This window comes from Erinaceus europaeus, chromosome 6 (genome assembly GCF_950295315.1).
Source record: "Erinaceus europaeus chromosome 6, mEriEur2.1, whole genome shotgun sequence".
NCBI classification, from domain to species: domain Eukaryota; kingdom Metazoa; phylum Chordata; class Mammalia; order Eulipotyphla; family Erinaceidae; genus Erinaceus; species Erinaceus europaeus.
In genome coordinates, this window is record NC_080167.1 from 11,448,464 (window position 1) to 11,463,919 (window position 15,456).

The window sequence follows — 15,456 nt, forward strand, 5'->3', positions numbered from 1 at the left end:
CTTGATTGGAGAACTACCCTTTGTAACAGAATCTCTTCAAGACTAATAATCTTAGGGCAAATCTGCAGTTCTAGAAGATCAGCTGAAATCTTGAATTCCTTAATCTAGCGACTCTTCCTTGAGCCCATTAAATTTGGATGACACCATCCCTAGTTGCAGCATTTAGTGTACTTTATTAAGCAGAAATCCTCTGTAGACTTTCTTTCCTACTTTGTCTTAGACACTGAATCTCACAGCCTCAAGTTCTTTTTAAAGTGATGTCTGTAGATATTTGTCCAGGATCCTCTCCAAGCAGGCTAATATGCCTATTTTCTCCATGGAGTTTCTTGGCTTTAGGGCACAATATGGACATCCCCAGGATGGATTTATTTTTTTCACTGCTCCAGGAATTTCCACACATTAGATACATTTGTTCTTCCCCTGCACAAATCCTTGATTTAAGGACATGATGGTTTCTGAATGAGAAAACCAGTGACTCAACACCAGCCTCCCCCAAAAGTTGACTCTTCTTGGTGACAAGGTGACATGGGTCAGGAACCACATTAATGCCCCTTGACGTCAGCTCAGCACCATGCAGAGCATATAATAGACCATTCAGTCAAGTTTCTTCATTCTGCATGTGTTGAATCATCTGCATCAGCTCAGATCAATCCCAGGACTGTGACATGGAGCTTCCCGAGTCTCTCTACATAATGATAGGGGCAATGCCTATTAAGTACAGTGACTGCTGGTCTGCTGAGTTACTGGGCTTCTCCTGAAAATTAGAAAGCTTACTGCCAATGAGGACTTGAAATTAAGTGGACTTCTTGGAATCCTTTTTTGTGGCTGGTATAGATAGATTTTTTTCCGGGTTTGAATTGCCCTCAGTGCTTTCACTCAGTGAGATAAATTTAAGAGTTCAGCCCCATGTGCTTCTCAGAAACCAAGATGACTAACAGATTTCTTGGACCATTACAAATTCAAGACAGTGAAATAACAAAATTTTAACAGGGAAGCTAGGGTACATTCTCAGACATGAAACAGGAAGTTTCCTAGCTTTACTCAGCAGAGAACTCCAGGTTTGTTTCCTTTATCTGGTAGGCCTGATCTCCAAGATCATGAGTAATTCTGTGGCATTGAGGTTGCAGTTCCTGAACAAGTACAGATAGCTGTGGTCCATGAATTTTCAATACTGTGAAGGCTGACACTGGCCATGTAAATCTTGGCCACCACAGAAAAACAGATTGGCATTACTTGGGTGGTGTTTGGGTGCTCCATTCTAGAACACACTTCAGTCTAGGTTCTGTTTTCTTTTTCCTTCTAAATCTTCTGGCTTTTCCCATTAAGCCTATAGCCAAAAGAAGAGGGAAGTCCTGGGAAAACTCATGGAAAAGGGAATGGCTTACCTTTTAAGCTGACTCAGTCATACTATAGTGAGGTTTGTGATTAAAATCTTTGTAACCTGAAAACTGATAGGAATCTCCTACCTCAATAGTTCCTGATCCTATTCCTCCTGTTTAAGTGTCCATCACCTTTTCAGATAAAGATGGTGCTGTCTTAGATATAGAGGCTAGCAAGGAGCCTCACTCATGTATCAAAGCACAAGAAGCCAATGTTGGCATCGGCCTTAATCATCAGAGGTGGGAACTGATCATCAGAACTGAGCTCAGAAGAAGCTGGGCCTCTGCATTTCGGCTGGCATAATTGTGGGTGCCATTGTTGAAGAATCCTTTCTCCTGTTGACTCTGAAATAGAACTGTGTGTGTGGACTGGGTGTTTCCTGACACAGGTAGTAGGTCCTTGCCTAGGTTCAGCCCTTTCTTGGCTTGGAGAGGAGGTGGATGTTTGGCATCACAGATGGACCCAGTGATGAACATTCACTCAGAAGTGACTCCTTGGTTTACCTCAACTTGCCTGACATGATGAGCAAGGGTAAGGGTGCTTTTATTGACCAATTGAAGTAAAAAAAAAAAAGTGTAATGCAACACAAAAATTAACTTCTATTCCAGGGACTACTTATGGGAAGGGAATTTATAAACACTAATTTGAACAAAAAAAAAATGTTCAAAGACAACTGGAAAAACGATCCTGGGGAGGGACATACGCAAAACGAGCATGACGCATAGCACAGCTTGGCATTGTGGGTTGCTAGGACAAGTGTCCTTTGGCTTTTTGAAGTTGTGAGCGCCTAGTCCTCATGTCCTTATTCTGAAACTCTGAGTTTTCATGTCATCAATTTGATGCAATAATGCTATACGGATCTCAAACAAAGCCAGGAACATGTGGAGTTTCACGTTAGCATGAGTCCATGACTTACCTATTTGTTTGGCCCAGAGCTATACCAAAGGTATGTCTTCATGCAAGAAGACAGCCAATCAAGAAAAGTCAAGAGAAGTCTAACTTGCAAAGCTGCCTGTGCAAATACTGGTTTTCTATAAAACTATTAGACTGTAAAGCCATCTCAATATATTTTGATGCTCAGGCAAATTGTTTAAAAAAAAAAAAGTCCAACTTAATATGAACTAGTTTGTAGTACATGAACAAATACCTGTACCCTCCCTCCCATCTTCCCCAGATCGATGAAAGGGAAAGGACTTTACTAGTATGGGGAAGCCAAGACCACACTTTGGCTCCATGTTGAAAGATTTTTTTCCTGGGGTGGTGTGCAGGGTGTCATAATTTCTTATCTTCATCCATAGGTAGTTGGAGGCACTGAATATGATGGAGATGTGTTAGTTCCCTCTTCCCAGTCCCACAAAGGGCTAGGAGTATCTGTCTACCTGGAACTTGGCACTGCTGAGAATAGCAAGGATGAGCAGTAGAATCATAGAAAAACGAGCCTAGGAGAGCTGGCACTGGCTACCCATATCCACCAAGTGTTCAGCTCCTACAGCCCAGGGCTGTTGACGAAGGCTGCCATTGTTCCTTCCTGTAACACCAGAGCCGTGACTTGAGCTCTAATCTTGGGAAAAGTCACAGAAGGACAGAGTTGGCATCTGCCTGCACTATTCACATTGGAAACTAATCTTCAGACCCCAGTCCAGAGGGAGGAAAAGCAGGGACAGATTAAGTGACCTAGTGTTCATCTATTTCCTGCTCTTAAAAGACCCTGAACCTTGGTCCTCAGAAGGAATGACCTTGGCAACCAAGAAAATGGCTGTGGAAATCTGGTTTGAAAGTAGTGCAGGGCTTCTGTCTGAATGATAGAAAGCTCCAAGTCTCTTCCTGGTTAACTGTCATATGCTACAAAATGGAGAAATTCTGTCAAATGTTGCTCTTTATGAATATTCGAAGTTGTGAAGGGCAATTGGGAAGAATGGTAGTTTTAATGAAGAAGCCAACGAGTCTGACTGATTGGCTGGGAAAGGAGGGAAAGAGACAGCTTGGAGGGCCCTTAAGAGAATGGGGGGGTGGTGGAAGAAGTCAAGACTTATCTTCAGCAGAATACTTCAAGGCTAACCATGTGAAGAAAAGGACTGATTTCTCTTATTAGTGATTTAATAATGATTGACAAGACTTGTATATTAAAGGGTTACAAATCCACACAATTCCCACCACCAAAGTTCTGTATCCCCTCCCCTCCATTGGAAATTTTCCTTATTTTTTAAAATTTCTTTAGAGGAGGATTAATGGTTTACAGTTGACAGTAAAATACAGTAATTTATATATGCATAACATTTCCCAGTTTTCCACGTAACAGTTCAACCCCTACTAGGTCCTCTGCCTGTTCCAGGACCTGAACCCCCACCCCAGAGTCTTTTACTGTGATGCAGATTGGTTTCTTTAAGCTAGATGGGTTTGTGTTCCTGAACATTTCAGATAACTCCACCCACTTGATCATTAATGAACAGAATACTTTGGTTTTTTTACTTGGAAAAACACCCAATAGGGTAGAGTATGCAGGACCCCTGCCCTGTGAGATGAGACCTTTAAGGAAGATTCTGATAGGGGAGGGGACAATGTTGAACTTTTACTGCTATTCCAAGTCTTCCTAGAAGCAGTTAAACCGCTTTCCATGAAGACTACCTGAATGTGATTCTTACCCATCTGTGAGGAAGATGGTATATTTTAGGGGACACAAAGAAAGGGTTTACATCCCATCACTAAATCTGTACCTGCTTGCTCTCAAATATCATGACCTAAACTCTCAAAATGGACTGCTGGGGGGTGTAGTGATGTGGAGGAAGGCTTGGTTGACTTTGAAGAATTGGAGACTTAGCTGGAATGACAACATGGTGGTAATGGAGACACCAGAAGGGGGCTCGGAGCATGTCTGTTTGAGGAGCTTATAGAGCCCGAATTCCATAGTTACGGGTTTCTGGTGACCTGTTTAGGGTCTTATAGAAAAGGGAAGCAGCAAAATGCCAGCATGCCTGCTTTGCCCAGTGGTTGGTATATGCTAGTTCTCCATCCTCAGAAATGATGGGTAGGAGACTTCATGGTGAGAGGCAAGTTGCCTGGTAGCTATTTCTCCGGAAGTCAATTTTAGTCCCCTTTGGAAAGGGAGGTGTGATAGCAGCCTCACTAATTCATATTCTTTCCTCTGCAAATGTGAGTTATTTAATGTCTTTATGCTTGGGTCCTGTTAAAACCACAATGAGCAAATGATAGCTGTCTTACTAAGAGGGGACTTGAACCCCTGATGAGGGTTAACTATCTTGACATTAAATAAAAACTCAAGTTTTTATTTTATATTTTTTAATATTTCACTTTGTTGCCCTTATTGCTTTATTGTTGTAGTTGTTGTTGATGTTGTCAATATTGGATAGGACAGAGAAATGGAGAGAGGAGGGGAAGACACAGAGAGAGAGAGAGAGACACCTGCAGACCTGCTTCACCGCCTGTGAAGCGACTCTCCTGCAGGTGGGAAGATGGGGGCTCAAACCGGGATGCTTACGCTGGTCCTTCACTTGGCGCCACGTGCGTTTAATCCACTGTGCTACCGCCTGACTCCCAAAACTCAAGTTTTAATACACAGGTGAGAATACCAGGACTGATGGGTAGAAGACTTATGGTGAGAAGCAAGCCTGGTAGCCATTTCTCCAGAAGTCAACTATAGTCCCTCTTGGAAAGGAAAGTGTGATAGCAGAAAGGCAACTTTGAAAATAATGCCTTTATTCTACCATAAACATGCTTTTCTTAGGTAGCTATTTTTCTGGGCAAAAGACCCACTAGACTTAGTACAAAGCAGATAGGCAGTGGAGGTTTGTGGCCAGTGCCAAGTTTTTAGCCCTTGGTAGAAAGTGTCCAAGTTGACCTCATGGTTGGTCACCAGCTTGGAGGGTTTGAATGATGAAACTTTGTGTCTGACCACCAGTGTAGTCTCCACATTAAGACTGCTCTCCGTCACAAGAAGGGATTAGCCTTCTGGGTCTGCCATTCTCCTTATAAGTGGCAGGTCCACAGGGGAGTGGAAAAGAATTTCCTTTCAGGTGGGATGTTCACCTTGGCTGTCTCTAAGCACTTCTAGCCTTTATCTGGAAGGTTTTAGCCTTGGATCTCCACTCATATCTACTGTTAAGTTTTTTACAAGAATGTAAAGAACCACCCTTAATATTTGACTACTCTTATAGTACTTGACACTAAATGTGTTTTCTATACGTTGAGCAATGCTGGGATGCCAAATGGGTGTTCTAAAGTTGAACTCGGTTCTGACACTATATCCAGGTAGAAATTAAATTCTTGGTAACTCAAGAGTAGCACACTTCTCACTATTTTGCAAATGCCACCTTCCTTAATAAGATCACCAATGAACTTCTCTGCCTACCAGTATAGTCATGAAATGCTTCGATCTCCTGGATTTGACTGTATGATGTTTTCAAATGAGCAGGTCCCCTATTTTGATTTTGGTGGTATTTATTTTCTCGCTGTTGGCAGGGAGCCTGACTCTTCTCCCTCCTTGGGTGGTTCTGAGGATGAGGCAGATGAGACGTAGGTAAGCCAGGTGTTTACTACAAGTTAGAGAGCAAGATGGTGCCCATCAGGAAAGTAGTATGTACAGGTGGGCAAGCTCCAATACAGGGGAACTTGATTGCTTCTCCTGTGTCTTATACCATGTTTTAACAGCTCAGCTTTTTAGACTGCTGTTGTGAGAATCACAATTGTCTCTAATTGCCCTTGTGATAAATTTCTATTTCCCTTACCCCAAATCTTTGACTAGTTTACTCCTATGAATCCTACTGGGCAGAGCCACTGACAAAATTGGAAAGTGTTGGCCACTCTACCTGGTGACTATGTCACTCCACATTTTAACATGGTGACTTCTGTGAGTAGGTGAAGCCTGATGTCAGCTGATGCTTCCACAGCAAATAGGACTTCAGGATTTCTTTTGCCCACTAGTGTTCCCTTTGTACATCACTACATACCTTCACACTTCAGTCTCCCACTAATCATTTTCTAGGCTCCTCCATTCCTTCCCAGAGGAGCAAGAAGTAAAATTCTGGACCCTGTTTGATACCCTCACTTGGCATAATGTAACAGATCAGACACTAGGCTGACTTTTGAGTGTCTTAAAATGTAGGTGATGTTCACAAAAGGGAACCCAATTAAGTTTTAGAGCGCCTTGGCATTCAAAAACTGTAGGATTTAAATCCACCACCCCTATGGGAATGTAGGTATTTAAGGCAAAAGCACTTCACAAATCTTGCTGTAGCTCTGCCTGATCTTAGGATATGACTTTCAACCAGAGAAGAATATAGCCAGAGTATTTGCACACAGCTTGATGTGGTCTATATAGAGATTGGAGAGTAGGGGGTAAGACTGGGCTTTACTTTGTTACGTGTAAAGTTCCCAGGACTCTTCCAGAGAACTTTACTTACACTTCACTGTCTTCCCAGATGCTCATAGAACTAGGAGGGCCTTGCTCTTTATAGACCTGAAACTGAAGAGCTGGTGTTTATTCTGCATATACATAGCCAGCCAGACATTTCTCTCTTTCATGACTATGCAAGGGAAGGTATCCCAACGACAGTCCAAGTGCCCATAGTTCATCAGTGGTCAGTGATTACATGGGAGCTTCTGGACATGTTTAAGAGGATGAACTGCCAAACTAGTCTGTCACTTGGAAAGGACAGACTATATACTTAAGGTGTCAGTTCAACAGACCCCAATTGTAGGAAATGATTTAATTATAGGAACTGCTTTAGGACATAAGTTGCATTGCCAGACACCAGGGTGGGAACTAAGTTTCAACACTCTAACCTTCATCTTCAGTTTCCTTATTCTCATGAAGCTCCTAAACAAACCTAATTGTATTGGCTAAGACATACATTACAGCCTTAGTCAGAGTGCTATAAAATTCTATTACAGGGTTGCCATTTTGAAATAGGTGGCTGTCTCTCTCAGTGGTCATAATTTGCATGCTTAGAGAGTGGAGTATCTCTTCTTGTCTTAAGAGAAATCCACTTTTGATGAGTGCCCCAATCCTGTCAAGTGATTCTTCCCCTGCCAATGGTCAAGAGTACCCTGCTCCCAGTTGCAGTGTCTCCCACTGACGAGGGGAATACTTTGACAAATCTGGTATGAGTCTTCTATCAGAACTCCAGTTGTTCATCAGGTATTCTTCCCAGTCTTGGGACTAGAGTAAAATCCCCAGGTTGTGTTGGGGAGGGAGAAGATTCAGTCGTATTTGATGACTGCTTCCATCTGTGGCCAAGTGAGTTTTTTTGCTCCCAAAGTCTCAGATTTTGGTGTGGGGTTCCAGATAATTATTGTTGTTGCCTTAACTAGTTGAACCAGGGGAGTGGCTGTGCAGCACTTGTTATTCTATTGCCATACCACTAGAAGTGGTGACATTTGGTTTCCATATTCCTGGAGGCTTTTCTATACTTTTCATGTTATATTTGAAGGTCTATAAGTCCTTGTCAAAGACTACTTCTAGAAGAGCCTCATACATTAACTCAAAGGGGTTAAAATTACTTCATTCTGAGGAGGGAGTTCAAATTCAAAGGAGATAAATAGGTAATAGATCCCAAAAACTGTTTTCCTGACATATGTTGCCTAAAGAGATATCCCCCCCAACCCCTCCACTCTGTAGAGTGTTGGTTTAATGCATCTTGTCCTGTAAACATTGCAAGATGAGACAGAACTCGGGAAAGACTATGCACAGTCACCTCCCACAAACTATTAGAACATGTGAGGAGCTGGCTCTGAACACAGGCCCTGCTTGAATAGTGTCTGCAAGAACAGGGCCGTAGCCTGTGGTGGCCTTCTATGATGGTTTGTTGGTCCCTGAAGACCAATCAGATGGCGCAGCAGACTATGAGCACAGATGTTAATCTGTGTTACTTCCCTTGGGATTCTGCAGCTTATAAGAGTTGTCAGTCATATACTTATTGTAAAAAATCCTTCCCAGCCATGTCCTTCGTAATATATTAGAGCCCTCCCTACTTCTGTTCTCATAGTTTCCAATATGGCCCCAGTATCTCTTGTTATAATTAATGGAGGACTTCTTTGCAAGAAAGAGGAATTCCTCTTGCCAACTTGCTACAGGGGCACATAGAACTCCAAAGGCAGACTTGAGATCTTTGAATACTCGAGTTCAGTATCCATGTGTGAAGGCCCTAGTAAGAGTGATTAAGCTTTCTGAGTGGAAGTATATGGAGGAAGAACTTGGGTGTCCACATGGCTTCTCAGAGCACATGCATTTTGCAGTAACACAGGACAACATGTAGTACAAGGTCAGCTCCAACCAGCTAGAAAAATGGTTTAAGCAGAGGTGCACACACAAGTGCTTTTTTTGAACTTTATATAAACTGGATTTTGCAATTCCAGTTCAAATGATCAACAATCTCAAAAGTTTTAGCTCCAATCTTGTGAAAATGCTAACACTGGGATGTGAAATTTCTTTATTAGAAACTATCAAAATCAATTGAAGTGCAAACTAGGAGCAATCCAGACTTAGGAATTCAAGATAGGAATAAAGATAAATTTGTGGCACTGTTAATGATAAAAATAATGATCTATTTACCTGACTGGTGTCATTTTATGCTAGTCTGTTTACTGGGTTTGAACTCTTATCTTGGTACCTATGACCTTATAGGTAGATAAATTTTGGGGAAGTAGCTGAGATCAGTTGGTGTATTTTTGAACATTTGGAGGCATTTCAAATGGCTCAGCTATGTTGTACTGAACAGATGTGGTTATTGAAAGTGGCTATGTTTAACACAAATGGAACTTCTCCCTGATGTCTAAAACATCAATTATCTTGAAAAGCATGTGAATCTGAAATTCTCCCCCAAAGGACTGGGTGCTTATTCTACAATTGTAAATGTATAAAAAATGTCAAGTCTAGAGGCAAAGGTGTCTTGACAAATCCAAATAAGTTTCTCTTCAGTCTTTTGATTTCACCTTAAATCCCAAGATACATTAACTTTATGCCAATGTCTGGAGTAGGCAAATAAGTAGGACTGGTACCAATCCAACTGGCAGGAAATGTCCCTTGCTACTCTTGAAGGCAAGCCCACCATACAAGGATCAGGATTTGTAACAAACAGGACTATATAAACAGGACTATATGACTAATAGAAACCAACATTTCTGAAGAGTGAGGGCAAATAGTGTTGGGCTAAAGCAGGTGTGAGAAGTCCTGGCAAAGCTTGGGGCCACCTTGCAAGAAGCACTGGAGTTGAGAAGTTGTCTAGCATTGGGTCAAGGGAACAGCTGTCCTCTCCTCTGCACATGGACTGAGTACGCTCTGCAGTTCTCCACAAGTCCTTTCTGGCAGATCTTAAGACTGCTGGGTTTCCCAATAGAAGATGCCTCACTTCCTGCTCCATCTAGATCCTAAACTGAGACTAGCAAGAGACAGAAAGAATCTCTTGTGTAGAAGTGTGTGCATATTAGCTATGTGAGAAGTGATGTTACTGAGGGACAGTTCTGCTGAGTCTCCAGCTTAGTCGTCTATCCGCCTTTTGGATCTATTACTGGCCAGAATCTCTTCTTGGAGAACATAGGATTAACAGATACCCCAGTAATTTTAGGTGGGATTACAGTAATTTTGATAATATGGTCTCCAATCATTTCTGTAATAGGAATGTAGTATCAGTAGTCAATGCTTTTAAATGGTCTGGAGTGTGGGGGAATGACTGGGAAATCTTTGGTAACCTTTTCCTCTCCTTCCTAGTCTTAATTTGCACCCTCCCCTCACCCCCAAGAATTAGGAGAAAGATTTGAGAGAGGAACAGAAGAGGAAAAACCCAGTAACAATGACTGAACTGGTCACAATGGGAGCACTTCGGGCTTGTCCAAGGAAATACTATTGTGAATCTATACCTCAGACTCGACCTCTAACTCTTTGGCCAGTGGGACTGAAGGTTTTATAGGTGGTATTGATGAGTTTCTCTGGTCTTCCCTGTGCTCTGATGGATTTCTTTCAACTTTGAAGGCTACAGAATCTTGATTTGGTAAAGGCTTCAGGTCAGCTGCACCTAGTTTGCCCATTGGCCCATGGGTATGGGCACAAGGGAACATGGCACAGACCACTGATGTCCTGGTTAGCCCACTCCTTGGATGGCTCATATTCTAACTAGGTGTAAAAAGCACAGAATCAGTGGAGTCATCTAGTTTCTCTACCTTCTGCTAGAACCGTCTCGCTCATCTCTGCCAGACTGGGCATATAGTGGTCAGGGGGAGGAGGCTAGACCCTCACCCCTGAGGAAGAATAGCCCTTGATATATTATTGCACTTTCTTGCAACTACTTTCTGTAGTTGCCAGGGCCTGAAACTTCACAAATCCCAGATGTCATCTCCATGACTTACACTGCAATAACTGTCATGCCTCATGACAGTCAAGGATGTGGCCCTGTGTAGAGCACACTCATAGTCACACTTCCACTGCGAGCCTACCAGTGGTCTCGTGAGTTTGTAGATGTGTTAGTCTCAAGCACTAGCACTCCAAGGTTTCTAACTGGCTCATTGCAATTTTTGCAATTAGTACCCCTTCAGGACAGGCACTGAACTGAGGATGCCTATGGTCTCTAGTCCACTGGGAGAGAAGACATTGGACATTGGTTTGGGTTGGCCATCTCAGTCTGCTGTGTGAGACTACATTTTCCATGGCATCTCACTGGAGCGGGGGGTGAGGAAGTTGATGATATTGTTCTTTAAAGGTGCTATAGCATTTTCATGTCTGGGTCCTCAAGTACACTCCTAGGTTCCTTGACTTGAGGCTGGGGGGCTTATTGAACCCATCGCCAACCTCAGCTCTATAAATGGAGCCAACTTTGAAGCCAGTGGGGCACCAGTCCACAAAATGGATGTGCTTGTTCTTGATGCTGGCACCAGTCCACAAAATGGATGTGCTTTGTTCTTGATGCTGGCACCAGTCCACAAAATGGATGTGCTTGTTCTTGATGCTGGCACCAGTCCACAAAATGGATGTGCTTGTTCCTGATGCTGGCACCAGTCCACAAAATGGATGTGCTTTGTTCTTGATGCTGGCACCAGTCCACAAAATGGATGTGCTTGTTCTTGATGCTGGCACCAGTCCACAAAATGGATGTGCTTGTTCTTGATGCTGGCACCAGTCCACAAAATGGATGTGCTTGTTCTTGATGCTGGCACCAGTCCACAAAATGGATGTGCTTGTTCCTGATGCTGGCACCAGTCCACAAAATGAATGTGCTTGTTCTTGATGCTGGCACCAGTCCACAAAATGGATGTGCTTGTTCTTGATGCTGGCAATGCAGCATTGACATCTTTAGGGACTACGTCACCACAGTACAACAGGCAGCAGGCCATGTATTTACCATGGTGAGGGTCACATTTCACCATCTGGTTAGCTGGCTCAAAGCAGGCATTGATCTGAGGAACAAAGCTGTTCATGGTATGCTTTCTCAGCAGAGATGACTGGGGCATAGGTGGTTAAAGGGGAGTTAAAGGGAAGTTCTGAATTGCATGAATGCCCAGAGGAGAAAAGCGTTTTCTGAATCACTGAAGGGAGTCTTTCCTGCCAATGTCAGAGCATCTGTGTACTAACTCCAGCTGTGTTGGTTCAGTGTGGCTCTTCACAGCTGTCGAAATATGTGTGTTGGGTCCTGGGATGTCTGACACTTTCTTCAAATGAACACAGCAGTCCTTCAATGTTCAGCCATTTAGATGGTTTGTCACTAGCCTGAATAATAAACCACTTTGTTTAAATTGAAAAGGCTGTGGCTGGAGGTGGGCAAACAGAACTTCAGATTCCTTCGCACAAGGTGTCTTCTGGAGGTTTGTTTGATGTCAATCTACTACTTTAACAAGCAGAGCTGTCCTCACTCCTAGTGAGGTTGACACTATTTATTCCAAGTTTGTTGAGTTTTTTTATTTTTTCTTTATAAAAAGGAAACATTGACAAAACCATAAAAGAGGGGTACAGTTTCACAATTCCCACCACCAGACCTCCATATACCATCCCCTTCCATGATAGCTTTCCTATTCTTTAACCCTTTGGGAGTATGGACCAAAGATCATTGTGGGGTGCAGAAGGTTGAAGGTCTGGCTTCTGTAATTGCTTCCCCGCTTCTTCTTCTTCTAGCATTTTCCCTTCTTCCGTAGCCAGTCAACACCGTCAGGTTGAGCCTGATGTAAAGTTTCGAGACCTCCTTTGAATCTGGAGAGGTGGCAGTCATTGACTATGTGGGTCATAGTCTGTCTGGAGCCGCAGGGGCAGTTCGGGTCGTCTCTGGCTCCCCAGCGATGGAACATAGCCGCGCACCGGCCATGGCCTGTTTGATAGCGATTGAGGAGGGCCCAATCATAACGAGCTAGGTCAAAGCCGGGTTGACGCTTGCAGGGGTCTGTGATGAGGTGTTTGTTCTTTACCTCAGCTGACTGCCAACTCTGTTTCCAAGAGTCTGGAACAGAGAAGTTCAGTGTAGGCGTAGGGGACCAGACTGGGTGACGAGACGTCAAGCATTGGACAGGGTGGGCGAAGATATCCGCGTATATTGGCAGGTCCGGTCGAGCATAGACGAGGGAAATGAACTTAGATGATGCCGCATCCCCACGAATATCTGGCGGGGCGATGTTGCTAAGAACTGGCAGCCATGGAACCGGGGTGGAACGGATGGTTCCAGAAATTATCCTCATGGAGGAATATAATTTGGAATCGACCAAGTGAACATGGGGGCTACGGAACCATCCTGGGGCACAGTATTCTGCAGTGGAATAGCATAATGCCAGAGATGATCGTAGTGTGGAAGTGCTAGCGCCCCATGAGGAGCTGGCCAGTCTTACAATGATGTTATTCCTCGCACCCACCTTTGCTGCAGTTTTTATGAGATGTTCGTGAAATGACAGGGTGCGATCGAGAGTGATGCCAAGATAGACTGGCTGGGCTTCATGCCGGATTCTCGTATCGCCAAGCTGCACATTAAGCTCACACGAGGCCGAGGCATGGTGTAGATGGAAAACAGATGATACCGTTTTTGCACTGCTAGGGATTAGTCGCCATTTTTTACAGTAATCAGATATCAGAGACATGTCTTTCGTGTTTCCTCGAGGATGTCAAACTTGGATGCCTGAGTTGCACAGCAGATGTCATCGGCGTAGATGAACTTCCTTGAAGAAGTTTCTGGAAGGTCATTGATGTAAATATTAAATAGCGTAGGAGCCAGAACAGAGCCCTGGGGGAGGCCACTTGAGACAAGTCTCCATCTGCTCGACTTGTCACCCAGATGTACCCGGAATCTTCTGTTTTGGAGAAGAAACGATATAGTGTTGGCCACCCATGGAGGCAGGCATCTTGAGATCTTGACTAGGAGACCACGGTGCCAGACCGTGTCATAGGCTGCTGTGAGATCAACAAAGACAGCACCCGTCTTTAAATTCTTCTGGAATCCATTTTCAATGTAAGTTGAGAGGGCCAGGGCTTGTTCGCAGGTAGATCTTCCTGGGCGGAAACCAGCTTGGGCGGGTGATAGGAATTTCTCTGTAAGAGGAGAAATTCGTGACAGTAGCAGCCTCTCAAGGAGTTTGTAACACAAAAAGGAGAAGAGAAATTGGTCTATAGCTGGCGGCCAGTGTTGGGTCTTTCTTTGGTTTCAAAACTGCTATTATCTTCGCACGACGCCAAATTTTGGGCTTAGATTCAGATTCCAAGATGTGGGACAGGAATGAAGTGAGCCACTTCTTTGCCACGGGGCCCAAGTTAAGAATGAGTTCTGGGGTGATGTTATCATAGCCAGCAGCTGTTCCCGGTTTAACCCTCTTCAAAGCGTCTTCCAGTTCAGACAGTGTAAAGGGAGAGAGTTTTGGAGATGGACAAGATAACGAAGTGGGATGACCACTCATGGGAAATTTCTCTTTTCCAGACTGGCTCGATCTTAGCACGTCCAACTTGAGTTAGGTGACTGGCCACTGAGTTTGTAGATACGGGAGGATGGGAGACGGGAGGGGGTTGGCTACCGGCACCCAGTCTGTGAAGAAGCTTCCAGGCCTTCCTACTTGAGAGGGTGAAGTTCAGACTTTCCATGAGTTGTTGCCAGCGGGCTTGGCGTGCTGCATCCAGGGAGGCAATGAGGTGGTCAGCCACATCTGGGTCGCCCGACTCAACATACTGCTTTAGTAGTTGCTAGCATTCAGCATCAAGACAAGGCATATAGTTAGCACGTCTCCCATGATTAATGGCTTGGGAAGCTGCTTTGAAGATGGCTTGGCGGAAGCGCCTGAAGGAATCTTCAGAGGGGATAGAGTTAATTGGGATTGCAGGAATAGATTTGTTGGTAATATCACTGAACAGACGCCAGTTTGCTTTCCGAAAGTTCCATCTTAGTTTCTCCGAGCACAGAATCAGTGGGAGCTGGAGACCAATGTGGGTGATAGCTGGGCGGTGATGACTGTGCGGGAAGATCTTGAGAACTTGTCTCATAGAGGAAAAGGCTTGGCCATTGACTGTGCTAATCCAGCACAGGTCGGGTGACGAGTCTTTATTCCATCTAGCACTGTGAAAAGAGCCTGGCTGTTTGGGATCGTGTAATAGGGAGAGGTCATTCACTGAAGCCCAGTCGGCTAAGATAGAGCCGTCAGCACGAGTGGAGGAATATCCCTAGTCTTGGTGATGACTATTAAAGTCTCCAACGTAAACGGCTGGGTGATTCGGGCTAGACAGGACCTCATTATCCCATGAGGCACTGGGAGGCTTATATACGTTGACGAGCTGAATAGTTCCAATAGTAATGGAGTCATAGAAGGTAGAAGAGGCCGTATGGTAAACGTCCGCAAGACACGATTTGGCATAGATGGCTCGGCCATGTTTAGGATGGAGATTATAGCATATTAAATTGAATCCACTGATGGTGAATCGAGCAGCTTCATCGACTGCTATGTGTTTCTTGTAGGCAAATAACATCTTCCTGATGCTGTATCGCCAATTGACCAATAATAATGCGTTTGGCAAAGGACAGCCCCTCAACATTAAGTTGGAGGACTCGAGCAGAACCAACAGCTTGAAAGCTGTCAGGAGCTGCTTGTTGCTGGCTTTGAAAGTGACTGGGATCC